This window comes from Lissotriton helveticus, chromosome 1_1 (assembly GCF_964261635.1).
Source record: "Lissotriton helveticus chromosome 1_1, aLisHel1.1, whole genome shotgun sequence".
Classification (NCBI taxonomy): domain Eukaryota; kingdom Metazoa; phylum Chordata; class Amphibia; order Caudata; family Salamandridae; genus Lissotriton; species Lissotriton helveticus.
In genome coordinates, this window is record NC_136057.1 from 436,462,912 (window position 1) to 436,490,895 (window position 27,984).

The 27,984-nt window shown below is 42.7% G+C and overlaps 1 long non-coding RNA gene across 9 annotated transcripts in view; it reads left to right on the top strand.

Moving 5' to 3' along the window:
- Positions 1-27,984, top strand: part of LOC144810969 (uncharacterized) — a 318,656-nt gene that overhangs the window by 130,425 nt on the left and 160,247 nt on the right. For all 9 annotated transcript variants that reach the window (XR_013606901.1, XR_013606897.1, XR_013606896.1 and 6 more), the window contains exon 3: positions 11,811-11,959. This is a non-coding gene — a long non-coding RNA (uncharacterized LOC144810969). The remainder of the gene's footprint in view (positions 1-11,810; positions 11,960-27,984) is intronic.

The window sequence follows — 27,984 nt, forward strand, 5'->3', positions numbered from 1 at the left end:
CAGAACCTTCTCTCTCCTCTGTGGGGTACCCCAAGGTTCCTCCCTAAGTCCTATGCTTTTTAATGCCTATGTCAGCCCCGGCCGACCTGATTCGCTCGTGCAAGTTTTCTGATCTCCTATGCCGATGAGATACAAATAGTAGTGTTCAAGGTTGAGGATGTGGCTAAAAAGTTTAACAATTGCTTAGCCAAATATTGAGCTGGATGCAGAAAAACTGTCTTAAATGAAACTCAGACAAGACTGTTTGATGGAAAAGTCCGCTTCTCTGATCAAAAGAACCAGATCACTTTTTCCTGTTTTTTCTGCCTTTCCTCCCACAGACCCTAAGAAAATGGTAATTGAGGCACTGCTCTTTAAATTGGCATCCAGAAGCGTCTGCTGCAAAAATTAAATACCTTCAAAATACAGCAGCCTGGCTGCTCATGAAAATTCCTTAATTCAGGCCTCTCTCCCAAACTATCTTTAGCCTTCACTGGCTACCAGTATGCGAGAGTATTACATTCAATGAGCTCTGCTTGGTCCATAAAGTTCTTCATAAGACTGATCCTGAATATTTTCAAATGATCTGCTGGCATGTGCCCAGCCGCAACCTTCAGTCCCCAAATCAATAAAGCACGATTTGGTGGCAGGATTTTCTCCTATTCTGCCTGTAAACTATGAAACTCCCTACCCTTTCAGCTAAGATCCCAGTCAAATTTGCTACAATACAGGAACATTTTAAAAACCTGGCTGTTCTCACTCTGTTCTAAATAGGTCTCTGTTTTTGTTAGCTCTTTCTCGGACGCTAGCGCCAAGACGCTCCCATGCATTTGCATGCTTTACGAATGTTTTACTTACTTACTTCGACAGCCCTTGTCTCTGGCTTATAACTGACCAGATGGATGGGAGGATCACTGATACACAGACAGTAAACTCTTTGCAATATACAAAAGGCATTTTCTTGACCTTTCAGTGGTCAATAAAAAGATATATAATGTAAAGCTTACTCATCAGTATGGGAGTAAGGAGAACCACTGTTTCGAGATCCATAGACTGGCTGTTTGGCAGTGACTTTGTCCAATATGAATGCCACAGGCCTGCTTTCCCCGATATGACTGCATAGTAGTTCCTAGTCAAATGCTATACATTGGTCTGAAAAATACACTGTTTGCCTGGCTTTCTTTCTACAATGATCAGTCAACAAGAAAGTTAAACTTCCTTCTCCATGATTCACCAGTGCAGAATTTGTTCATACTTGAGGAGCTGGTAATATGGCAAAGGTGTGTAGTAATAAATGTATGACCGTTTGTTTATTAGTACACTTTCAAATAGCAAATGTTACTCCTCCACGTGTATTTTAATTAGCAAATACACACACACAGACACACACCCAAACACACACATTATTATATTTTACTGAAAAAAACTAAGTTTAAAGAAACGTTTTAATCTCTAAAATTCACAGAAATTAACCAGGTATAGTTATAGTTATTTAACTATAACTCCCCCCCCCCAATCTCCCCCCCCCGCTGCCCCCCCCCCCAGCATGCTGTTTTCTCATCAATAAATTCACCGCAAATGTTTCAGTGATGTTATCAATGATGCAGACCTGCCAACTCAAAAAAACTGTGCGAGTATAGGACAGGACATTGGATGGAGCAGAGCCTTGTACCAATAAATACACACAAGGCATTTGTGCTCCAGCCTACTCCCAAAACGCGCCTCCAAAGAAAAAGGAAAAAGCTTGTTGGGCTGGTGCCAATGTCCTAGTGTGTTTTCATACCCCATAATGGATGTTAGTGGTTAAAACCCAATGAAAATGAGCTGGAAATCCACTGTTTACAGTAGTTTACAGCTCGTTTTCCATGCCACGATGTGAAAAAGGCTCCTCATCGGGTGACCGTGTGAAGGTAGACGATATCGTTGTCAGTTGGTGGCACCATGTGAGTTGGGAGGTCTGATGATGTCATAGAAGATGTGAGTGATGTAATATGTTGGGTAATTAGCAGTGCATAGGGAGGGCATGCGTTATATTTACCTTAGAACACAAGTTCTAGTTACTGGAGATAACTGGCGAATTTCTGTGGCTTTTAGAGTTTAAAACGTTACATTCTTACTGAACATTTCACCTAACTATAAAGATTCTACAACCTCTGTGTTTTTTCAGGAAATATTTCGTTTTTTTAACATGCACTGCGGGGGATTGACTGCATGGCCAGCGGCCAACCCCCTGCATGCAGCCAATCGAACCAGGCCTTTAAAAATCATAAAATGTTAATAGACCTGCAGGTCTAATAACTTGAATAATGTACGTGACCTCACTGGTATGTACTTGACCCATAAACTAGTCTCAAATTGTGGGATCCTAGGCAAATATTTCATTTTACAGAGCCGCCTTTTTCGTCGTTATCACATTTGTGCACACCTTCAAATATGTGAGTTGAGTATTTCTCCTGTACAAAATAGTCTTTTGTTTGATGTAGTACACTAAACATTTGCTTCATTTACAATAAGAATCTAGCTCACATCTAGGGAATACGTGATCCTTGACTTGCCTCTTAGTTCAGTAATAGCATTGCCATCAGGACGGGGGCAGGAATATTTCTCAGTTCATGTTTCATGTTTAAAACAACCGTTAATAACTATATTACTAAAGTATGATGTTGTAGTGCACTGCCATTTACAAACAGCACATTTTCCATTGAAATGGTCACAAACCTTCCTACTAACGTAGTTTTACTGATACACTGTATAGCGTATATACAATCTGTGAAATATTTGCCATTTGTACAAAACCAAATATAATGTTCTGATTGTTTTTAGCCTATTAAAATCTTTGTTTTATCACGCAGAATTACAAAAAATATGCTGTAATAAATACTGAAATATATTTTGAAATGTTTCTACAGTTCACTTACAAGCTATGTAAATGTTGTATGTTAGAAAAATAACCTGGCATTCTACAGCCTTTCATTGCACATTCTGTATGATTGCCAGACAGTTCACTTTACAAAACCTTCTCGGTCGCAATCAGAGAAAATAGTGTAAGAAGACATAAACTGACTTTTGACCTCTCTCTTAACGCAGAGCAAATGTGACGAGATAAAAACAAGATTTAAAGGCATTTTTATTGCTCACTCACTGTCTGAGTGAACAGAACACCTGTTGAATGTCAGCCTGCCAGAATGGGCCAGTAGGCACTAAAAATAAGGTCGCCCTGATAAAATATGACTTAACATAGTGAGTGGGCCAGTAGATTTCTTGTGGCCTGTCCACTCTGCATGCAGCCTTTTGCCCTGCATGGTGGGTGGTTAGCCACAAGGCCGACAGGCCCTTTGGCCAATCCACCAAATATAGCTAAGCCCACACTGCGCAGAGCCTTCGGTTGTGCAAGATAGGGATTGGCCACAGGGCCAGGCCCTATGACCAACCCCCCAAAGGCTGTAATCCTCACACTGTGTGGGAACCTCGGCGGTGCGTGGTGGTGGTGTGGCCAACCTCCTGCAAGCAGTCAACCAAAAGCTGCGCGTGGCCCTGAGCCATCCATATCAGAGGGTTGAGACTTAGGCGATATGGCATAACGTTCGCCTTTGTACTCCTTGGCAAAAACATACATGTGAAGTCCCCCTTGCCAAGCTTCCAACCAAAAAGAGGAAGGGGGGGGGCACACACCCCCTCCTCGAAGACTGTCTTCTCAACAAAGAAAATATTTTAAATGTTGCAGTGATGATATCAATGATATTATAGAACATGTCATAAGTAATGTAATATGTGTGGTAATTACCAGTGCATGGCAAGGGTGCACATTTTAGTAACCTTAAGGCAGGAGTTACAGTTATAGAGATGACTATAACTGGTGAATTTCAGTGTTTCTTTTTTTTTGTGTAAAATGTTATGTTGTCTCTGAAATTTTCACCTAACTATAATGTCATATCAACCTTTGTGTTTTTTCAGTGAATTTCTAATGTTTTTCCAATTTTGTATTTAATTTGCATTTGTAAGGCCAACTCCTGCCGCCCATGGTCTTTGGCAGTGGATGGTGGGGTTTGGCTACAGTGTCTGACCTACGGCAAAGCCCTGTAGCCAACGCCTCCGTGCGCCTTCGGCCATCCCCTGAGTCCAACTAGTTTGCACATTCCCCCTCCCCAACCCACTTCGGGCCCTGGGATCTTATCCCTGGGGCCTTTTTTTCAGGCATTGGGGCATGTGGCCACTCCACAAGCCACTTTGGGCCCCAAGGACTTCATCCTCTGGGGCACAGTTTTTTTTTATTAAGGGAATGGGAGTACTCCGCCCACCTTTCAGAGCCACTAAGGAGCGCAAGGGCGCCATGCCCTGTGGCTTAAATGGCCCAATCTTCAAACCCATAGTTGCCCCAGGATCCATATCGCTCCTGGGGACAAAATATTTTTTTATAGAGGAGGGGGCCATGTCCCCATCCCTATTCCACTATTGGCCCCAGGGACCCTATCACCCAGGGACTTCTTTTATTATTAAGGAGAGGGGACGCACCCCCGCTTAGCCTATAGTGACTCTGGGGACCCTACCCCCTGAGCATTGTGCTTGTGGTTGGGTTCCCACGTTTCCCACCTGGGGCACCAACAAAATATTACGTTGGTGGCCATAGGGAAAGTTCCAGGGCCCCAGCCGGCTCCCTGCTGGCACCCATCCTGGGTGCTGTGGGAGCCAGTGCTGCTTATACTCAGCGGGATCAGCTGCTTTTGTTTCCTCCCATCAGGCATGAGCAATGTGTATTTCCCTGCCACAAGAGCACAGGCAGAGAAACAAAAGTCTGCTCACACTTGGCGGAAGCATTTTTAAAGCTCCTGCCGAGTGTGAGGAGATATGCCAAGACATGCCTACTGCTACCCAGAGGGAGCTTTAAAAATCCTCCCACCAGGTGGGAGAAGACATATGTTTCCCTGCCCACAATGTTACGGGCAGGGAACTACTTTGTTTCGTGCGTGGGCTTCCTGGGTCACAGTAATGGAGTCTCTGGGGCCTTTTTTACAGGCTCAGTGTGGGGGAAAGGGGGACAGGCGACCTCCCCTCCCTGTATTAAGGCATTTGGGCCTGGTGAAAGAGGTCCCTGGGGCCTTTTAAGCCTCAGGTAGGGGAGCCGTGCTGCCTCCTCCTCTTTTCTCAGGTATTCAGCTCTAGGGTTAGGGATGGGGGACACATACATCATCCCTTTTTTAGCAATTTGGCCCTAAGGGATGGGGTCTCTGGGTCACATTACAAGCTTGGGGGAGGGCGGGCTATGTGACTGCTCCCATTTTTTAGGGCACTTTCATCCCTTGGCCAATTACTGGCTAGAGGACGGGTGGTGCCTGTCCCCCTCTCTTTAACTTATAATTTGGTACCAGGTATGGGATCTCTGTGGCCCTAACAGGTTCAAGGAGGGGGACCCACTCACGCACTCCCCAAAAATATAACAGTGAAGATCCTTTGGGGGGGTGGTAGGGTCTGCTGGCTTAGTGGACTAATGCGTCCACTGGAGGGGCCCGTGTTTGACCTCATAGTCGCAGGTTCAAATCCTGGCAGGTCCACCCAGCCTTTCATCCTTCTGAGGTCGATAAATTTAGTACCATTGAGTTGGGTAACCATAAGCATCTATCATTCAGCCCCAAGATGCCTAAAGGTGAACGTGCGCTTTACAAATACACTTGGTGTTATTTAATTATAATTAAAACGCAGACAGCCATTACTTTTTTTGTAAAGGTTGCAATACTACAAGAATCCCACAGGATCACAGCTTTTTTAAAATGTATTTTGGCCCCAGGAAGGGTTGGTTTGGGACCCCTCCACAATGCCTAGTAGTGCAGGGTATCCCTACCCTGCCCCCTTATTATAAATCTTTTTTAATGAAACCCAGGACAGGGGACTAACAGCCTGATTCATGTACGGGCCGTTTTGCGTGGCCCTAATAGCGAATCATAGCGACTCGCTATTGAGGACACGCAAAACGGCATTCATGTAGGAATTGCTAAATCAATAGCGATTCCTACATGTTCTCTATTTGCGAGTAGCAATTTGCTACTCGCAAAAAAAGGAATGACTCCCCATTCATTCCTATGGGCCAAAAGGCCCATAGGAATGAATGGGGAGTATCCCTCATTTGCGAGTAGCAATTTGCTACTCGCAAATCAGATAGCGAATTGAAGGGTGCCAGGGGTGTCCAAAGGACACCCTGTAGCACCCCTAAAATGCACATTTGGACAGGTGTTGCGCACACACATGTCCAAAGGACATGTGTGTGCGCAACATGCAACTTAGAAAAATGCTTTTAAAAGCATTTTTCGGAGTTTTTGCTATTTACCGAGAGGTCTGACCTCTCGGTAAATAGCTGCCCAATATTGCTAATTCGCAATTTTTAAATGTGTCATGAATAGCATTTAAGGAATCTCTATTAGAGATTCCTTAAATGCCATTCCTCGCAAATATGCGAATTCTTAAATAGCGATTTTTGCATTTGGGATTGTGAATACCAAATGCAAAAATCGCACTCGCAAAGGGCCAGATTCTCAGAATCTGGCCCTTTTGCGAGCGCTATTAGCTACATGAATCAGGCTGTAAGTCCCCAAGTCCTCAAGTCCTGTAGTGGCTGCCTGTAATATCTTTCCTCATGTTGCATACAGCCAGTCAAAACGCTCAGTACCACAGGAGCGTGTCTCCCATGGGAACGAATTGGCAGAGTGCAGAAGTAGGCCGCTGGGCCAATCAGAACGCTATATTTTTTTTAATTGGGTTTGAGGCACTCTCGCAAGAGTCCCTCGAACCTAACTGTCACGATATACAAATATTTTGATCCCTAATGTCTAAGAAACTACTAAATGGATTTACATTAAAATACAACATTCATGCTTTCTGGACCAAAATCTAGCTTCCTGACAATTTTGGTGCAATTCCGTACAGGAATTTTAGCGGTAGCTCTACCTAAAATAGTCTATGGAAAATGCATGGGTATTTTGAGGTTTGGGCCGCCCTTTTTTTGGGCCTCCACTTGAATGGATCACTCAGACAATTTCCAAAAACAAACTAGGCAAAAGAGATGTTTGGAAAGTTTTTTGGAAACTCATCATATATACATTACCAGGCCTCCAAAAATCTACTCGCCAGCGCTAGCCAGATTTTATCAGATCGAGCTATCTTTCTGTCGAGATGACAAAGAACTGGTGTTTTGTTCGGTAAGAAAGTGAAGGAACAATAAAGATGCCTTTAAATCTTGTTTTTATCTTGTTACATTTCTCTGTGTTCAAAGACGGAGGCCAGAAGTCAGTTTACTATTACTTTACCTTCTCTGACTGCACACTTCCAGGATTTTGTAAAGTGAACAGTTTGACATGCGTACGAAGTGTGAAATAAAAGGCTGTAGGGTATCAGGTTTTCCTAACACACATTTAAATAGCTAATAAGTCAACTTTACACATATTTCAAAATATATTTCAGTCGGTGTCAAATTCCATTTTTTGTACTTGATGAAAAAAATATTTTCATAGGATGAAAAACAAATTGGAACACTTACTTAGTGATGTGCAAATGATAACTATGTTTTCTGAAACCAGATTTTTTACAGATTATTGTTAATACATTCTATAGTTTTATCAGTAAAGCTACAAGGTAGTGGGAAGGTTTTTAGCCATTTCTTGGAAATTTACTGTCTGTAAATGACAGTGCACCATCAAATCATGCTATAGTAATATATTTATTACAACTTAGTGTTTAAAATGCACTGATGGCAATGCTATCAGTAAACTGAGAGGCAAGGCAGGGATCATTTGTTGCCAAATGCGGGCTTGATTCTTATTACACATTGAGCAAACGTTTAGTCTATTTAATCAAACAAAAGGGTTTTGTTTTATACGGCAGAAATGCCAAAGTCAAATATTTGAAGGTTCACTCATGTGAGAATGAAGAAAAAGGCAACTCTGTAAAATAAAATATTTGCCAATGATCACACAATTTGAGACCAATTTACGGGTCAAGTACATTAAAGTTAGGTCAAGTAGATTATTCAAGTTACTCGACCTGCAGGTCTAGGAAAATGTTTATGGTTTTTTAAGGGCTGTACATTATACATACATATATATATAATGTGTGTATATATATATATATATATATATATATATATATATATATATATATATATATATATATATATATATATATATATATATATATATATATATATATATAATACAAAAAGAGTTGGCCCTATGTGGGATGTACTCCCAAGTGGAGATTACGCCAAAGCGAGGGCACACACCATACGAAACCTTACGGAAATGCATATTGATACTAATTACTTGTGCCCTGGACTTTGTAATAAATATATATATATATGTATAATTGTTGTCCGTATCCTGTTTTCCTTTCGCGACCGACTGGCAGCGTAAAGGAGCGGAACTTACTGTGTATATATATGTGTGTGTGTGTGTGAATCCAGAGTTAGTCCGAGGGAAGTCTTTTTAAAATCATAGTGGCGAGGATTCCATGATAAGCTCCAATCGTACAACGTCAAGAGAGTGTGTTGACCTTACGTCCCGCCTGTAGGATTGCCTTTTTTATACATATGACTTGAATCTAGATACTCAATTCACAAGACCGGAGCATCCGGATTGAAGCTAACATTCTTGTCCTTAGGCCTAATCAATGCTTCTTTAGATGCCCTATTATATTGCTCGTATTTCCTGATTCCACCATAGGAAGCATTCCCAATTCCCTTCACAACAAAGGGTCTACTGTTCAAAGTTGCTGAGAAGCCAGCTCTCTGCTAGCGACCTACCACCACTCCTCCCATGCTTTGGATGAATACGAGTAAAAAGACAATTGCATCCATCAAAAGAGCTTCACTTCTGAAATATTACATTTCCTTTGCATGTTTTGAAAGCTTACAGACAAATTTATAAGAGTCCAACCATCGACTTAGATTGTTGTATTACTACTTGTTCACAAATTCTATAATAAATTGTTAGAAACATTGATTGATCTCATTAGTAATTCTCAACAATGTTGTTAATTAAATATAATCAGTGATGTCATGAGTGATGTCATTTAACATGTCATGTGTGATGTAATATGTGAGGCATAATCAGTGCATGATGGGGGCGCAAGTTATAGTTATCACTAAATTAAAACTGGTGGATTTCAATGATTTTTTATTTTTTTAAAGTCCGCTCAGGTCTTATTCCATCACCTGCCTACATTGTCACTTTATCCGTTTTTTCCCAGTGAATATCATATGTAAGTCATATTATTTATATCACAGAATGTTTCGGGACTACATTGAAAAGTGTAAGGCACCTTGTCCTTCCTACAGTTGTCAACTGTTCGAACACAGTATAATGTCTTACAGAAGTGGCATGTACTAGATTACATAAAGTGAGCTCCCCAAGACCCCTCGCTTCAGGCTTCTGTTGCTCTGACTCCTTTGACATGGTGCTGGTCAGGCTTGTCAGAGTTCATACTTTGGTTTGATTATTCTGCTGCACTTTTCGAACATATGAACTTGTTTTTGTTCTATTAAACTCTAATCACAACGGGAATCATTGAAGGGAAATAGGTTACTTCCTGAATGTGATGTTATTACGCACAGGATGACCCGAGACATCCCTCCAAAGTGTCTTGGCAGTAGATGTACCCTAAAGCAGATGTTTTTAAGGGCAGCTATCCAGTCCTGAGCGGTTTATGGTCGAAAGTACCATTGTAATGTTAGAACTGGCTTGGAAACCTGTCCTTATGTAACCTGTGTTGCTTGCCTTTATTATTGATAAAGGGACCACGGCAGCTGCTCTTTTCAGTCCATGTTTCTTTGCTTTGGTCTGTCTGTGCTCTGATAGCCCAGCAGTACGTTAAGGGCCTGAATATAAAGGGTGGATAGTGAGTGGAAGAGCCAAGCATATTTCCCTGCCTTTGTGGCTTTAGAAGAATGAAGCACTGGTAAATAAAGGCTTGTCAGGTGAGACTCTTACTATCAGATGGAAAGCAACAGTCTTCCTGGACTGGTGGTGGTGAAACCACGAACACTATTTTATAAAGCATTATTTTAAGGCATTGGTGTGAATTATGACTACCGCTAAAGAGACAATGCACCTAACAGTTTAGCACTTACCGCAGAATATTAAAGGTATAATGCATAATTTACTCCATAACAATGGAAGCATACCTTATGTTGTCTGCAGAAACTGTTGTGGAGCATTAAGCGAAGAACATTTGCCTGCTAGAGCAAAGTTGTCCCTCATGGCACTCTGGTCTCCTAAAGTCCTGAAGGGGAGCAGGATTTACAAAGGTTCACATCCTGGTGTGGCAAGTGCAGGTTTACGTCTGGTTTCCATGCCTATCTTTAGCCAGGCCGTTTCCTGCTTCCAGCCCTTTTGTCACAGTTCAAACATTAGTATCAGTCATTATTAGTGAAAGGTTCCCTTTGCCAGCCAAGGCATCCCATTACAGTCCTCCAGCTACCAGTCTTTTCTTGGGTAGGTTTCCTCATCTTTAAGAGGCAAATGATTCACTTCACAGTACATCATTTGCACCTCCTGCAGAGAGATTCTAAAATCCCCCAAGAAATCAGTTCTGGAAGGATGAGACAGTCTGCACAATATGGCCTTGTGGCCTCTTGTGTCTAAGATATCTTGATGAATACATGCTCCTGAAGAATCATGGATCCATCACAAATATTGTCATCAACGGTGAATAACTGTTTCTTCTTGATGCATGCCCAAGCTGTGGGGCAAGTGGTCTTCTTGTCACATTTGGAATTATGAGCAAAGCATTTAATTCACCTCTCACTTGATATAACCCTATAGGCAAAATGAAGTTTGGAGGCAATTAACAGCAGTTTACTCTGACTGAATGTATATTGTAATGTCAACAAGTGTTACTTTCTTTAGTCATTGGTTATTACAGATCCCACTGTGTATTCATAATCTTTTCCTTACTAATTAGAAATGTCATGGCCTTAGTAGGTCATATCGATGGCACTGCTTCACATAATTAAAGGCTTTTTTAAAATCTCATTGCACTGGCAGCCGGGATTACCAAAGAAGCATACATTCATGCACCTTTAAATAGTCTGGAAGGGCCTCTGCAGAAATGCCCATAGTTACTCCCATGACTCCAGTGCCTTCTATTTGTGCTTTCATAGCATCTGTGCTAACAATGCAACAATTTTGAGGTCTTGATCAAGATAGGGCTGGTAATCCCGTTTTGGGTGTTAAACGTAAATTTGCACCCAAAACAAGATAACAACCATGAATTGAGGGAGCAAACGGGGCACGTGGTGTTTGAGCCCTTCAGAATGGGGAGTAGCATGCCGTGTTGGCTTTTTCCCCCTCCCTGGGGTATGACACAGGTAAAGGGGTGCAAATTGCTCAGCCGGCACTAACTTAAGTAAGCAGGTGCACAATTTGCATCTGCATTTTTTGGCCCCATGGTGATCAGGGCCCAAAGACATTATCAAAGCCTAATATTTGGGAGCATTGTGGCACTGTCCTTTTTGTTTTTTCTTTCTTTTTTAGTTAACAAAAATTGTGTTGCGAGATGATTTAGTACTTAACCCTCTCAATGTCTTATTGCTTTCACAGGAACCTCCAATGTATCTATTCATTTTCGTTGTTTTTATTTAAAACAGGCATTCGCATATCATATCATGCATAAAAAGTTGTGTATCTAATACCTGTTCAGCCACTAAGCTTGCTATGGTTTAAGTTTTATATTATTTCTTATCCTGCATATTCCTTGTTTTTAAATGCCATATCGTTGTATTTGATGCACGCTTAATATATTTAAAACATGGTGACGATATTTACATATCAAATATTTTTTATCCACAGGCCTGTTAAGAATTCTACATTCTTTTCAACTTTCATGTGTCCTCTAAACATTTTCTGGAACCCCGAATGTGATTTCCTCTCTTAGCAAATGCAGCGGCCACAAAGTCTATACAGCAGAAGTTTGGCGTTTGTTTCTACTTCAGTGAGTGGTAAGCATTCAAAACATTTTGCATGCAAATGTTCATATCTGTAACAAAGTTACATCTAGATTTACATACAGCTTTCGGTTTGAGGACACCAGCTGTTGTTTTTACAGTTCATATGCTGTTTTTCTTCTTAAATATGCTCTCTAATGCTTCAGATACTTACCAGTCGTGAGGAGTGTGTGCACCTCCCAGGCGGACGTCCCCCAGACAAATAAAAGAATCAAGCATTTGCAATGCAATAGGTCTCACATTTGAGAGAGTTTGAGCTATTTTTGGCATTGTAAAACACAATGCCTTTTATTTATGTGTTTTGAAAACCTGCAAGCGGTGCGTACACACAGACTTTGTACTTATAGTCGCTGCTTACGAGAAGCAATGCTGGCAGTAAAAGAGGCAAAATTGCTAGCCCTGCTTCTTGTAAGCAATTACTATAAGTACAAAATGCGTGGTTACTCACTGCTTGCAGGTTTTCAAAGCATATAAATAAAAGGCTTTGTCATTTACAATGCCAATAGCTCAAACTCACTCAAATGGGAGACCTATTGCATTGCAAATGCTTGTTTAATAATTGCATTAAGGATGCAGTACCTTATGTGGCTAATAGAGGTCCCTTTACAAATGCACAGGGACACCTAGTAACAGCCTGTGGTACTGCAACCTTTCCATGCTTTATGGATTTCCTTTCGTTACTTATGCTAATGCTGTTTAACATTTGTTAAAAAATATCATCAGGCAGTGCAGCAGCGCACTGCTCCAGCCAAGAAGTGGGGAAGAGGCCAAGCAGAACCTTCGATGAGGATTCCTTCCTGCCCGGTTATATCTAGCCAAATGAAAGAGCAAGTGCCCCCAACAGTGAGAGACAGCTGTACCTAGGCCAGTAGTGTTGCTTCCGAAACCAAAGCAGTGATCAGTGGGAGACCTGGCCACTCGACTCAGCGCGATGGGCCTAGCGTGTCCCCTTTAGGCCCAACAACTCACCAAGGCCGCTCCTTGTCCCGCTCTTGTCTTCCTGACCTGGGAGTTGGGTTAACCTGCCACACCTCCTTCACCTGGAACACGGGACAACAGTGGAATTCCTCTGCTTCTGTGTAGCAAATAATGAAATGCATGAGGTCGCCATCAAGATTAAGCATGGTGTGCCGCTATATAACAAAGTATCATTTTAATAAAAAAATTATGTGGCAAGCAGCGCAATACGAAATGCATGTGCCCGCCAGTATGCTTGAAAAAGTTTGTTGAGCTACGTTTAACAAAACTAAAGAGAAAGGTGTGCCCGCCATTTGTGAAGGTGAAGCAGGCTTGGCACACTGCTTTACTAAGAGATAGACAGCAAAAAATGTTTATTAATAGTAATTCTACAAAATAAAACAATCATAAAATCGTGCGCCATGCGGCAACAAAGCGCAGCACCCGTGTTGTTAATATAAAAGCGGGTGCCGTGCTGTAACTTAAAGCGCAACGCCTGTGAGCGGGTTGTGGATGAGGGTCTGCAAGGAGCCCGGGTGCCATTGTGGAGAGTGTAGATTGATTTTGAGCATAACAAAACAGATTCAGGGCTGTCGTTCTCAAAAAAGAGGAAATAAAGATGTAAAACCACAGTGCTTACAAAATATATATTGTAGCTTGAGCAGCGTTAATGGCGCTGCCCCTATTCTTGAAGAATAAAACATAACATAAGATAAATCGGTTCACGCTGCTTAAAAAAAAACCAGTTGCAGGTAAGCATGAGTGGAATAGTAGAAACTCATTTAACAAAATTGTGCTCACAGACTGTAAATAAAACATCCTGAATAACAGCACAAGTAAAAGGGCCTGTCTTCATGGGAGGTTACAATAGTAGAAAATATGGCACTGAGGAAGGACTACTAAGCCTATTGAGGAATCAAAAGAAACCATTTAGAAAGGACAGTAAACGGAGCCAATTGAAAAGATGGCCGGAAATTGGGTGGAGCTTCAAGTCTATATCTGAATACAGCATGATTCGAAGAGACAGCACAAGCTCCGCCTAGGCAAGACCTATAAAAATGCCTGCTTTCCCAGTCTGGTTGGCTCCGTTCCTTTCCTGATAACGGCTAGAACCTAGAGGCAGCCCCACAGTCTTCCTGTGTAGACTGCTAAAGCCACCTACCAGACACATCTAGGAGGCCACATCTGGCAGGAGGGCCACAGCACTTTGAGGAACGTGATCAAGATTATATAATCACAGTAATGAGGATTTAGTTAAAAATAGAATTTTTATAAATTAAATACAGTTAAATAATTGAAACATTACCTCCGTATCATATTCTTTGCCCTAGTCTTTACAAATAGGAGGATATAACAAAGAATCGCAGCTTCTGTCCCTGTGAGAGAGCCAACCCAAATACTGTTTCATAAAAAAAAGTACAAATTGAAGTCCAACTGTTAGAAGGGACTCAAAGGCACTGGCACTAAATTGAATCCCCTAATCTCTCCCACTTCCAGTTATTAGTGAGAAATAAAAGTCAATAGGGACATGGTTGATGGTTAAACAGATATTCCCCATGAAGGCTCCCTTTGCTTCAGCCCTGGAGGATGCGTCTCCTCTGTAATATCTGCAGCATGGGTTTAAGTAGCTAAGTGTCAGATTAGAGTTATTGAGAATGCCACAGAAAGCCCTGATGAGCATGCTCAATGTTCAACAATATGTAACCAGCACCAACTGGACATCCAGAGTATGAAGGCAGAGACCTCTACCTGAGAAGAAGGGTCAGGAAAGAACAATGGCAGGATAATCTCTTGGATACAAAGCCATACTTTGCTGCAAGAGCAAGTGATCTAGGACAGCACAGCATGAAGGGGCCCGACACATTATATACCCCAATTGTACAAGCAGTAGCAGCCCGTGGAGGGAGTTGCATGGGGCGGTGAGGCGGGACGGGGGAGGGGCAGGGTGTGGGGTAGTAAACACCGTAATATGGATGAACGGAGGTAAGTTAACAATGAAATAAAACAAATTTTGTTGCGCGCGCTGCATTGCAAAATGCAATGCAGCACACGCAACGAACTTCGTTTTATTCATTTAATTGTTTACTTACCTCCGTTCATCCATATTCCGGTGTTTACTACACCCCCGCCCTGCCCCTCCCCCGTCCCGCCTCACCGCCCCACGGAACTCCTCCACGAGCCGCTACTGTGTCCAAGACCTCCTTTGTAGGACTAGCTGTAATGCAATAAGAAGAAGTTCTAGCCTAAGTATAGTGACACAAGTAACTCACCTAGGAGGAGGAGTTCAACCTTCTTAGTTGCCATGAATTCTAGGGAGTGACCCACACGTTAGAGCCCCGATTGAGCTTTTCATCCAAGGATTGCCCAAGGTACTGCAAGCTCTGAAATAAGCATTGGATAATACGGCTTTTGACAGTTAATCATATTATTCTGGGTAAATAATTTCATCATCCTAAACCTAAAACTGTAAGAAATATAATGTGTAAATCCCCAATGGATGTACAGAGCTCCTTTGATATCCTGCTTATTTCTCACTACATAAATGAAAATTAATAGAAGACATATGCAGACTTTTCATCAGGATCTGGTTCCAACCTCTCCACCTCCTCATCCTTCCCTTTTTTTGTAGCTGAGAGAAGGCAAGTACAATACTTATGCTGATGAATGGTCTGAGGGGGACAGTTTATTCTTATGTTTCCCTCAAGATTTCATCTCAGGCACTGTAACAGACTTAGGCACAACCCAAGTTCCTTTGGCAGAAGCTGCTTGGGGGAAGATTGATCTAGTTTATATTTCCCTACATCCCTGGTCAGTGTCATAACACGAGCAATAAAGTAATTTCAACAAAAGGCTTGGGCACACACTACAAAGTAAATTTTTTATGAATATTGCATTAATGAAATTTATCATCTTCAAATCAACCCTCGTAACGTTTGTTCTTAATGTTTCTTCTCTTATTTATTTTATTTTAAAAATGATCGTAACATATATTATGACAGCATATGTTTCGCAGTAAACATGACGTCATTAGGGCATTATTCCTATACTTGTCTAAATATTTCAAAGCAGTTCTGAGAAAAATGAAACGGTAATAGAACTCGTAGCACAAAACACATGAAAGCCTACTATAAAAAATTGTTTAAGTGATATCATATCCCTTTCCATAGTCAGTTGTAAACTTTTCCTGTTGTTTTCAGGAAATCTTCTAGCAGAGACTAAGGGGCCCATTAGGGAAACATCCTTTACAACGAAACTTTTACCACACAGTGCTGTTACAACGCAAGTATTACAACGAAAACCTTTACAACGCATTACACTGGGGGGCGCTCGAGGATAGGGAATAGTTTTAATTTACTATCCAACACCTTCCCTAGTGTCCACGGGGACTGGAGTTGGAGTTGGAGTTATCCAGCACCCCCAAGTGTAATGCGTTGTAAATGTTTGCGTTGTAATACTTGCGTTGTAGCAGCATGCGTGGTAAAAGCATGCGTTGTAACGTCATACATCCGGCCCATTCGGGCGTACTTTCGGTGAACGGGACTGACCGTCCGAGGTGCGGCGGTCCCGCTGTGGCCATTAGGATGTGGCTGCCACCCTGGTGGTCGCATCCCGCACATTTAACATTGTGGCGAGCGGTGCTGTAAGCAGCACCCGCCACAAGGTGAAATGTGCATGTTGTGCATTGGCATGCACAACGTGACAGGCACCGCGCGGTGCCTGCCACCTTGTGCATGCCAATGTAAGTGCAGCCCCCACCCCCCGGGGGCCTGCAACGGGCCACCTAGCAATTCCCGCATGCCTTTCCATGGCGGCATCAAGGCCTTCTCCGCCAGGCATCCTGATATGGATGGCGGTGTTTTCCAGACACCGCCACCATATAAGGCCCGAATTCTGCCCGGCAGGCAATCAGAACGATTGCCTGCCAGCGAAAATGCACCACTGTAACCCCGGCCATTGTAATATGGCGGGGGGGAAATGGAGGGCAGGCGGGGAATGATGTCGGGCGTATCGCCACCATCGGTCTGGCGGTGGCTATCCGCCCGACATCATAATGGGCCCCCAAATGTTTTCTCACAGATTAAAACTTTCTTTGAGCTTTTATGTGAGAAATTATATGTTTTCTAGTGAGAGCATTTATTTATTTATTTATGTATTTGTTGAGTTTATTGAGCGCGACAGCTACCCAAAAAGTGTTTCCCGGCGCTAGAATATACTGAACCAAGGGGGGAGAGAGTCTCAGGGAGGAGATCTGGGCAATTTACTGGTTGAATAGCCAGGTCTTGGTGGCTTTACGGAAAAGATTGTAGCTAGTTTCTAAACGGAGAGGTTGTGGGAGGGAGTTCCAGAGCTTGGGGCCTAGAAGGGAAAAGGATCGGCCTCCTATCCTTGCTCGGCGTGTTTTGGGGACACTGAATAAGCCTTGGGTGGAGGATCTCAGGCATCGGGCCGGCGTGTAGATATGCACTAGGGATTGTAGGTATTTGGGTGCATTGCCCCATTTTATTCTGTGCATGAGACTGAGAGTTTTAAACTTGACCCTGTTTTCGACTCTTAGCCAGTGGAGCGCCTTAAGGTGACCGGACATACGTTCCCTCCTATGGCATTTGCATAGTAGTCTGGCTGCAGCATTTTGTACCAGTTGGAGGCGTCGCATGACTGCCTGTGAAGCCCCTAAGTAAAGGATATTGCCGTAGTCTAAACGGGAAGTGATCAGTGCGTTGATCAGTCTTTTGAGTGTCGTCCGGGAGCATCCAAATAATTTTTCTGAGCCATCTCAGAATTGTAAAACAGGTAGCTGTGAGGTTGTTGACCTGGTGTTCCATGGTTAGGCCCTTATCGATGGTAATGCCTAGATTACGAACTTGTTGTGACGGAGTTGGTAAAGGGCCCATTTCAGATGACCAATGTCTTGGATTCCAGAGGTTCGGGTTGGGGCCCACTATTAAGACCTCTGTTTTGCTGCCTTAAGCTTAAGCATATTAGTGTTCATCCAGGTAGCGATGTTCCTGAGACCTGTCTGCAGGAGGGAGGGGGAGTCGTGGTCATTGTTTGAGAGGGAGAATACGATTTGTGAATCGTCGGCGTATGTGAACATTTTGAGACCAGCTGTTTCAGCGATCTGGGCGAGCGGGGTTACATAAAGATTAAAAAGCAGGGGACTTAACACGGATCCCTGTGGCACTCCATAGGGGGAGAAATGGACGTTGGATGCCGCGGAGCTGGAGGAGATTTGAAATGTCCTTAGTGTCAGGAAGGATGCAATCCAGTCAAGTGCCTTTCCTCTAATGCCCATGTTAGAGAGTTGGGCAAGCAGTATATTGTGGGAGATAGTGTCAAACGCTGCGCTGAGGTCAAGTAAAATCAGCGCAGCTGAATCCCCTTTATCGACCAAGAGGCGGAGATTTTCCATTACTCCGAGTAGTGTTGTCTCTGTTGAGAATCCAGGGCGGATGCCCGATTGGGAGGGGTGCAGAATATTGTTTGTCTCCGCAAACCTTGCGAGGTGTTCATGGACATGTTTCTCCAGAATTTTGGAGAAGACGGGTAGGAGGGATATCGGACGGAAATTTGCCAGAGCATATTTATATTGTATTGATGACTCCTCTTATTTTCACTGGTCACTTTACCAACCTCATTTATACTAACTAATACTTTAAGACAGAGCTTATTCCTCTCCTTTAAGTCTCAGATTATAAAAACAATTTTCAATTTTCTTGTGGAGATGTGGTTGGCTAATAATTTTGGATAGTAAATTAAAAGTTTACCTTTTGCTAAAAAGATTACTCCTTGTTTCATCACTTTCAAATCTATGTCTTGTTTGTCCACAGCTAATAGAGTACAGTGTGCGACATAGACACTGTAGTAAAATATGTGTGTTCAATACAAAATAAGAATCTTTCATTCTCACTTATGTGTAAGCCGCACTGTAAGCCAATAGATACTTTTCTATCTGTATCAGTCTGTTTATAACTGGCGTCTTAAAAATTAGAGAAAAGGGCTTCCACAAGCACTAGTTTATGTGATAGTAACTTATATACAAATGTGTCTTCCAAATTGTTCTCTTGCGTTTGTAAAGGTCTCAAATGGGATGTAGTATTCCTGTCCCAAATTTCAGCATCATTTGACAATTTTGAAAAGGCTCTCAACGTTCAGTGTGACTGCCACAGATGCAAGATGGCTGCCACCACATGTTTGTCAGCTAATCATTCCAATAGTACTGTCGGTTTGCTTAAATATAAACTGAATTATACATTTAAAATACAAATATAAGGTGATTGCTTACAGAATACATTCTCACTGTGGTAATAACATGCTTATGCAATGATGGTTGTTATCCTTATTTCTTTGAAATGTGGTCAAATTCTTATGAAATTATATAGAAAAGTCACTACATCTGATATCCTGCCTGAAATCGGACCACTTCCTCTGTGTCAATTAATTTACATATTAGGTCCCTACTTAAGATCTATGCCAATGTACCACTCTATCATATAGTTGGTTGATTTATAATTCTCAATTGTTAGAATCAATTGTAATTTTCTTAACTCGCGCTTCTTGAATGTTTTATCTTAAGTTGTCTGAGCTGACCAGATATGAGAAGAATACTAATAATATATTAATACCAAAAGGGTAACAATTAACATCAGTTTCATCATCAAATTTAACATGTTAATAGGGTTCATTTAAATAAATTTCAAAGTAATTTTCCTTATTGAGCCCCTCTTCCATTGCTCATCATTTTCTAATCCAGAAAAATAATTTCAAGTACCTATTCCCTTCTATCTTTGGGAATATGGACCATTTTCACACATTTTATTATGTTTATATCTGTTCTATTGTGCTCTTGTTACCCTTGTGTACAATTCGAATATTTTTCATCAGTTTTTATGTAATGCTCTCTTTTTGCATATCTGAATGGGGATGAAGTACCACAGTTTGCTGGCCTGGCCTGAAAATGAGCGCAATATGAGTTAGGTTTAGTTAACCATGGAGCTTTGAGCTATGTGAGTGTTATGAAGCAGACGGTTTGTCTTGGGTGGTGGGTATGAAATATTTATTGGAGGTAATATTGGTCCTCTTGCTTGCACTGCTTTGTGTGTTTTGAACATTGGTACGAGTGCTATTTGGTGAGACTCTGGAAGCCAGAGGAGGTTTTCAAAGGGCAGGGCTAGCTGCTGAGAACTGCAGCCTTCATAATTTGGCTAGACGGAAATTCTCTGCTCGCATATATTGACATTTGCTTAATCCAGACAAGAGAGCACAGGCTCAGTTGTTGCATTAACTCTTCAAGGCAGCCTAGGTCAGGTTCGATCCATCTTAGGGCTCTGAACAAATTTGGTGAGGATCTCACCACAGTGTATTATTTGTGTTCCAGGGTAAGATTAGCATGTAGGAAGATTTCGAGACTTTTTGCTGTGTTTTATTAGGGGAGTCTATGTGCTTGCCCGAGTCTTCGTTGCAAGCTAGGATGTTGTGTGCTGGTAGCCACTTTCAACTTGTGAGGATTTATGTTTTGTCCTTGATGAATTTAAGATGATTGGCACTCATCAGGTCTGTCACAGTGATCAAACATGGATCCAACCAAATGTCATGGTGTCATGGTCAATGAGGTTCAGACACTTAAGGGTGTTCTAGAAGTTATCTGCATCGTTGAAACAAGATAGACAGAAGGATTGAATCAGTCTAGGCGGAGGCCTGAGGTAGATGTTGAACAGAAAGGGAGAAATGGTTGAATCCTAAGTGACGATTGACCTGATTATCTTGTCCAGACTTCACCTTGCACTCGCTTAGTTAGCTGGCCACACACCCTGATAATGAGATCAATCTTTGTGTTATTTATTCATGAAATACTTACTAATCCTCTGAAGGAAAAACATGGGTGTTTCATTGCATTATAATGGTTGTTATATTTGTGGATTAACTAGTTTATGCTTAATGCGTTTCACTCGTGTTCTTCTTCAAGAGCAAGCCTAAAGAACCTACAACGAAAACCATGAACTTAATCCTTATTTGTAATAAGAACAAACTAAAGAAGCTAGTACTTATTGTATTATGCAAAATAAATTATATGCTTGCAATATAGTCTATATGGACATCTGATGTATACATTTGTGTGAAGCTATTCAAATGTCATGCATCACAGTAATATATTAAACAAATTGTTACATACCAAAGTCCATATTATCAGCCGCCTGGTGACACTTGTAGAGCCGTATAGAAAATGTACATATAACTTTTGTAACATGCAGGAAGTGAGCCTCTATCTTATCCTGTTTATATATTTATAAATATATATTTTTTTTTATGAGAGTGAACGTCATTTGTATTTGTGCCTGAGGTTGGGAAAGCATGCTACTTAAAATTGTTCATGTTCATCAGTGGCTCTTGATGTAAGTTTTTTGATTTGCAGTATTATATACAGTTAACTCGATCCGAAGGTATTGGAGCGCTCTACATGAGCACCAGTTACATTACACAAGGATACATTCAATTTTATGTGTTTCAGGCGTGTGGAGATTACATGATTTGCTTAGAATGTTGAGCCGATGCGGACCTGGCTCCCCTGTTCCGCAGTTGGCAGCTTGGGCCATAGTGCCACGTCCTTTCCCAAGGACACTCACTTTAATTTTGACTGGTAATCCTACAATTAGTGAAACAATAATTGGAATTCTCGGTTAAAGGGTACGTTTGGCTCATTTTGGGAGCCTACTGCTGTTGTTAGTAACCTTTTGCTGGTGTAACGCGATTCAGTGAGCATTACGTTTGAGGAAATGGCAGCCATCAATACTGTTTTTTTTATCAAGTGACCAAAACATGGTGTCACTTCAGATGTGATTAAAAGTCAAGTAAATCCTATCCGATGCTAGTCTGTTTACCCCCACATGTCGAGAAAAGGCTGTTGAATGTTACATTGAGCTGTAAGTTAATATTAACTTGTGCAAGTTATGAGTTTGTTACCTGCTATTAAAATAAAAGACAGAAACACTAAAAAAAATTTATGTAATGTGGTTCTCATAGTAGCTACCTTATTCGAATTCTTAACACAGCAAAATCCAGTGGTAGGGTTATTCTTAAAAACAATGAAATCCTTAAATGATAGCATGACTGCAACTTGAAAAAGGCTCTGTCTCCCCTAAGTTTCCATTAGGTCCGGGGTTTGTGTATTTTAAAGTAGCAAGGTTTAAACTAGACAAATATATTCTTGAATTGTGTCATTATTCCTTGAACTCTCCGAGTCATAATATTGTTTATTTGCGTTGTTTACATTGATTTAATTGGTTAGCGGTTCATAGACAGCACTTCGGTCTAACCAGCGCTACATAAAATCTTTAAAATAAAAAATAAATAAATAAATACATTTCTATTCTGTCATGAAAACCTGCATGTTGCAAGGTATTTAGATATATGCTCTCTAACATGTCACAGGCAGCAAAATCCCCCAGGCTAATTGCCTCACCAGTTTTTGGGAGGTGAATCTTATGCCCCTGAATTGTATTTCGATTATTGTATACAATGTGTCAAACATGAAAATATCCCTTGTTGTTTTTGATTCTTTGTGTCATACGTATTTTTTCCAAGTTAGGTGTTTTATGTTAATGTTTCTTTTAAACACCACTAGAGGTGGTTCATTGAAATTGTTCTACAGCTTACCAACACATTCTATGAACTCCAATATTTCATCAGGGATTTGGGGATATTTTTGCTCTGAGTAGTGTATTTCATTACATAAATTGGTCTTTTTTGTTTAGTTAGTTGTATCGTTTTAACAGTGTATCTCTTTATTGTGTTCTTTTTCTTTCTTTTGCTTTTACTAATGACTTAATAAAATATCCCCTTGCTCTAAATCTTTCTGTAACATCTTGTCTTCTTGTAACTAATGTTCCTCTGTTTCTGAAAACAAAACTATTTATCCGCAAGAATTGTAAGCACTAAAGAGGTATGTCATCAAACTGCTTGGTTGAAAACTCTATGCATCAAAGATTATTTAGATCTGTTTCGTTGTGTACAGGACAGTTGCCACCTCCAAATTCGTGGATTTAATCTGTATGAGTAGGAATACATTGCAGCCATGAATTGTATTGTGTCACAACTCGAATTCGGTATGGCAGTGTTCTCTAAGAGATCCTATTTAGTACTCTAACAAGCTATAAAATGACATCCATGAATCCTAAAAATAATCCCATTCATTTCCTCCAGTTTTCATTCTTCAAAACTTATCCTCAAATCTGCACTTTAAAATAGTAGCATACCCTGGTGCAGCTGATAAGCCATTGGATGTTCCCAATACCAATCGCCTATAAGGACACCACACATGTGCACCAATAACATATGTAAATTCTAGGCACTACATTCAATGCAATTAATTCCAAAGTGGTAACCAGTCATGCACTATGGGCGCTCTGCACAATCAGGGAAAGTAATAACAAGCAAGTCTCCGAAAGTGCTCAAGGGGGACAAGAGGTTGGTTACCACAGCCCCGCTATTATCCACACATGTAGAAAACAATAGATACAAATGATTCCCCTGAGCACTCAATATCAATAGAAAAATGTCCATATGGCTCCTTCTTCATAAGATGTAAAGGTTCAGTCGGAACAGTCAGGTACGTTTTATCTTCCAAAATTGTTTTATTAAATGTTCCAATTTGAAATCCAACGAAAACAGCTCCAATTCAAAATTTAACAGCCAACACGTGTTTCGTCTTGCTTAAATCTAGCATTTGACTTCTTCAGGGCTGCAACTTAAAATGACATTACATAAGTATAACTCCAAAGTTCACACTTGCACATTTCTGCAAATACTGTTCATTAATTAGAGCTATATAAAGGGTAAACAACCACAAACCAATAACCCGTGTCTCAAGGAAAGAGGGATAGATCCAAGTTCCCAACAAGATATCACCCATTGAATGAGCCACTCTATAATTAATTCTAGAGTCTATACAGCCTCCTATAGCAAAGGCTACTACCAACCTCTTGCAATATCTGGTCATCTGTTCAATGTTCCTTCACATTGTACCCTCAACCCAAGTCAGATTAAATTCCTCCTATGCAAAAATGAATATAAAACATGTCATCATTATTTTTCCTTTGGTCATCTGTCCAGATAAAACCACACTAATAATACCATCACATTGTAAACTCGTCAGCCCAAAATACATTAGTAGTCTACTGAGGATCAAGGAGATCTACCCACCATCTCCTAAACGGGTTATTGGTCTGGAACATTTAATAAAACAATTTTGGAAGATAAAACGTACCTGACTGTTCCGACTGACCCTTTACATCTTATGAAGAAAGATCCATATGGACATTTTCCTATTGATATTGAGTGCTCTGGGGAATCTTTTGTATCTACATTCAATGCAGTTTCTATGAACAGTACTGCTCCACACAACGTAGCCAGGATTCCAGTATCCTCGCTGAAGGTTTTGGAGTTGAATGATGGTAAGTGAAATGGTGTGGTTCTGTTGGGGAGGATGAAAACCGTCCAATCCATGGCATCTTCTTGCATTTTGTATTGTAGTCCGTAGTGTTGTGTATTGGGCCACATTGAATGCAGCACAGATGTTTAGTTGGATCAGGGTCACTGCCCCATTTGAGTCAGCTGCATTCTTGCTCTTCCTCCTTAGAGTCTAGGACACATTCTGTCTGTTCTAGGTACGGAATCATGCCTAGGTCTCCGAAAGTGTGTTGTTTTTATTCAGTGTATTAGAGTGTAGAGAGTAATCACCTTTCCTATTCGATTAGTTTGGCCAAGAAACATATGTTTCCCATATGTCTGTAGTTGCCAGGGCTATTTGAATCTGTGCCTGGTTTCTTTTGAAAAGGTTGAGTGAAAGGACACCGGAGTTACTTTGGCATGATCCCTGTGGTAAGCATGGCATTGAAAAGCGTTTGTGCAGCATTTGCAATATGTTTATGTTGGACTTTGGCCCTTAGGGCAGGTTCACCCCTAGACTTTTTGCGTGAAATGGTGACCTGGCAATGGTGATTTTTGGGATTCTGCGCACTTTCACTGTGTCCCAGTGGAAAGTGCGTGCGCACTCTGAGTGCATGTGCTGAGCTAGGCCTGCCCGCCCATAGGAATGCATGGGGAATGGATGTGTCCCTGGTAGTTCCTGATGCGTGGGGTGTACAGGCTTGAGTCTGGTATGTGTGGACTCGTGAGAGTGAATGCTGCGAGATGGTATATGCAGCATGTATGTGTCTAGTAGGGAAGCGCCATTTCTAGACATGGCTGTACGTGTGCTGTGAGGGTGCTGGCATGTGATTGGCTGGAGCTGGCTGGCATGCCAGGCTCCAGGAAGTCTGGATGGGTCTGCCCGGTGGTGAGTGGGAGATCTGCATGAGTAATGTGTGGGAGGAGTGTACCTGTGTCCTGGATGGGCTGGGTTTTCCCCACACAATGCTGGCTCCGCCCCCCTGTGGTGTGTCTAATGACCCAAGCCCTGCCAGTGAATAGAGAGGGTGGTTGAGGTAAACAGAGTACTCAAGAACCAGCTGCGACTGGTTCCGCCCCCACTCTGCACCCTTGAACAAAGGAATGCACTGTATAAAAATGGGGCTGTGTCCCCACAGATGTTGTTCTCTCTTTTCCAGGATCCTGAGGGGGCTGTTGCTGCTGCTGGGCCAGAGGACTGCCACTTGGGGTGTCTCCCTGCCTGGAGACCCAGTGAGCTGGCTCTGGGCCCAGCCTTGCCCCCCTGCCAGCCTACAAGGACTTTATTGCTGAACTGAGTGCTCCCTAGCGCTTGAGAGCGCTTTTCTTTGGCTTATAGCGCTTGGAGCGCTTTACTTTCCACTTGTAGCGCTTGGGAGCGCTGTGACCCTGTTCCTAGCGCTGAGAGCGCTTTATTGATGCCCCTGGCGCTTGGGAGCGCGTGGTCTGCTGGAGGCCGGTGCCCACCCTGTTCAGTTGTCGATCGCGCTTTCCCGCCCCGCATTTTGCGTGGGGAAAGCAGGGGCCGCCCTTCGTGCTGCCGCCGGTTCGCGGCTGCCCACGCCGCACCTGTGGCTGTTGCTATTGCCCTTTTTGGGCTGTGCCCCTTTATTTGAATTTGCGAGTGCCCACCTCGCTTCTTAATTTAATTTAAGGCCGGTGCCCACCCGGCATTGCCCCTCGAGATTCACCGCCGCAGCCCGGGGTGTTTAAAAACGTTGCCGGGCCGCTGCCAAGTGCGACCCGGAAGTGCCCGCCTCCCTGCGAGAGGCCGCGCTGCGATTGGCTGCCCGGCCGGAAGCCAGGCAACCTGTGGGCGGGACTGCGGGACAACCGGAAGCGGACGGGAGGCCACCCCGCGCTCCGGCAAGAGAATTTGCCCGCAACCGGCACCTTCCACGGGGCTCCCAGGAGTGAGGGAGAGCCCCGTGGTGACCGGCCTGAAGGAGAGGGAGCCCCCGAGGAGCGGGAGCTCCCGTGCAGAGCCGCCCAAAGCCGAGGAGCAGCCCCTGTGAGGAGAGCCCCGGACCTCCGCAGCCAGACCCGGTGAGTGCCTGGAAAGGGAGAGGGGCGTCGGGACACATTGTCGGTGTCCGCCCCTCCCCCGTAGCGCGACCTCGCGCTTTGTGATTTAGAGCCCCGAGAGGCTCGTAAAGGCGGGGGCATTTACTGTATGTGAGCCCGAGAGGCTCAGGGGGCATAATTTGTTAGTTGAGCCCGAGAGGCTCCAAAGTGCCCACTATTATTTTAAGAGCCCCAGAGAGGCTCTAGGTGCCCCGATTTTGCTTCGAGTCCCCAGGAGGGGGACTCCAACGGCGGCCATTATTGATTTCGAGCCTAGAGAGGCTCAGGGGGCCATTCTGTTTGTTTAGAGCCACGAGGCTCTTGGGGGACACAAGTGCTTTGTCCAGAGCCTGAGAGGCTCCAACGTTTCCCCACCAGCATTGCACCAGTTGCCCAGCACTTTGTGGGCAACTGCCACGTTTAGGCCCCCTGACATTGGGACAGTTCTGGTGTTCCTGCCTATGGACAGTCACAGGTAGTGACTTGTGAGTTTGGCGCCATTGTTATTGTTATGCACCTCTGAATGTATTGTTGATGCATCATGTGTTTTCCTCCCTTACACCTCTGAATGAATGTTATGCATTGCATCATGTGTTTTACTCTTACACCACTACAGGTATTGTGGTACATAGGTGGTTGTTTTCTCCCTAGTACAGGTGGTGCTAGTGAGGTCCTGTTACCAGTAGTTACTGGTTGTGTGCTATTTTGTGCTAAAGTACATTTATATTTTACCTTCTAAGTGCTATTTCTGAAAGTGCTACTTCTGATTCCTGACAGTGGTCCAGGTGGCCCTGTCTTGTAAATATCCCCTGTAAATTCTGCCCGTGCCTCTGGCACATTGTAAAGTGTGTGTTTTATCTAATGTGTTTTGGGTGTAATACAAAGGCTATTTTTATATAACCTTGTGTGGAGTTTCCTTTGTGGTGGGCCTTTGGGTGTTGTTGCTGGGGTGCGTGCGCAAATACTTAGCCTACATCGCCTCCAAGTTTAGCCTTGCTGCTCGCGCCACGTTACCTAGAGGGTGAGTAGGGGTTATCTTGGCGTGTAACTCCCTTGCCCTGACTTGGGTGTGGTGGTCTCTGACTGACTTTGGCGAAAGCCCTGGCCAGCCGGGGATCCCATTTCCAACAGTTTAATTGATCTGAATTCCTTCAAAATGTCCTATGGCCATGGGTCAGCTTGTGATCCATATTTTACGACGTTAGTTCTTTAAATGATTGAGTTGACATGGGGGGGTGGAGTATTTAAAAGGCTCCTTTTGGCTTCTCGAGATTTCGTGACTGGTTTGGTGTACATGTTGATTTTTGAGCTTACCAGGATGTGTAGCCCTGTTGTTTTTTGCATGAAATAAGAGGCCATTACACCACAGAATGGTTGGGAGGGAACTGTTTAATTTGAGCAAGCTGTTGGGTTATGAGATCATTCAGAAAACCTGCTTTGCTGGGCACAATGCAAAGTTGAGGCAAATGGAGGAGAATTATTTCCTAATGGTTTCTCTGTAAATGTTTAGTTGATTGGCATAATTATTTCGACTCTCCAAATCTAGCCGAATGTGG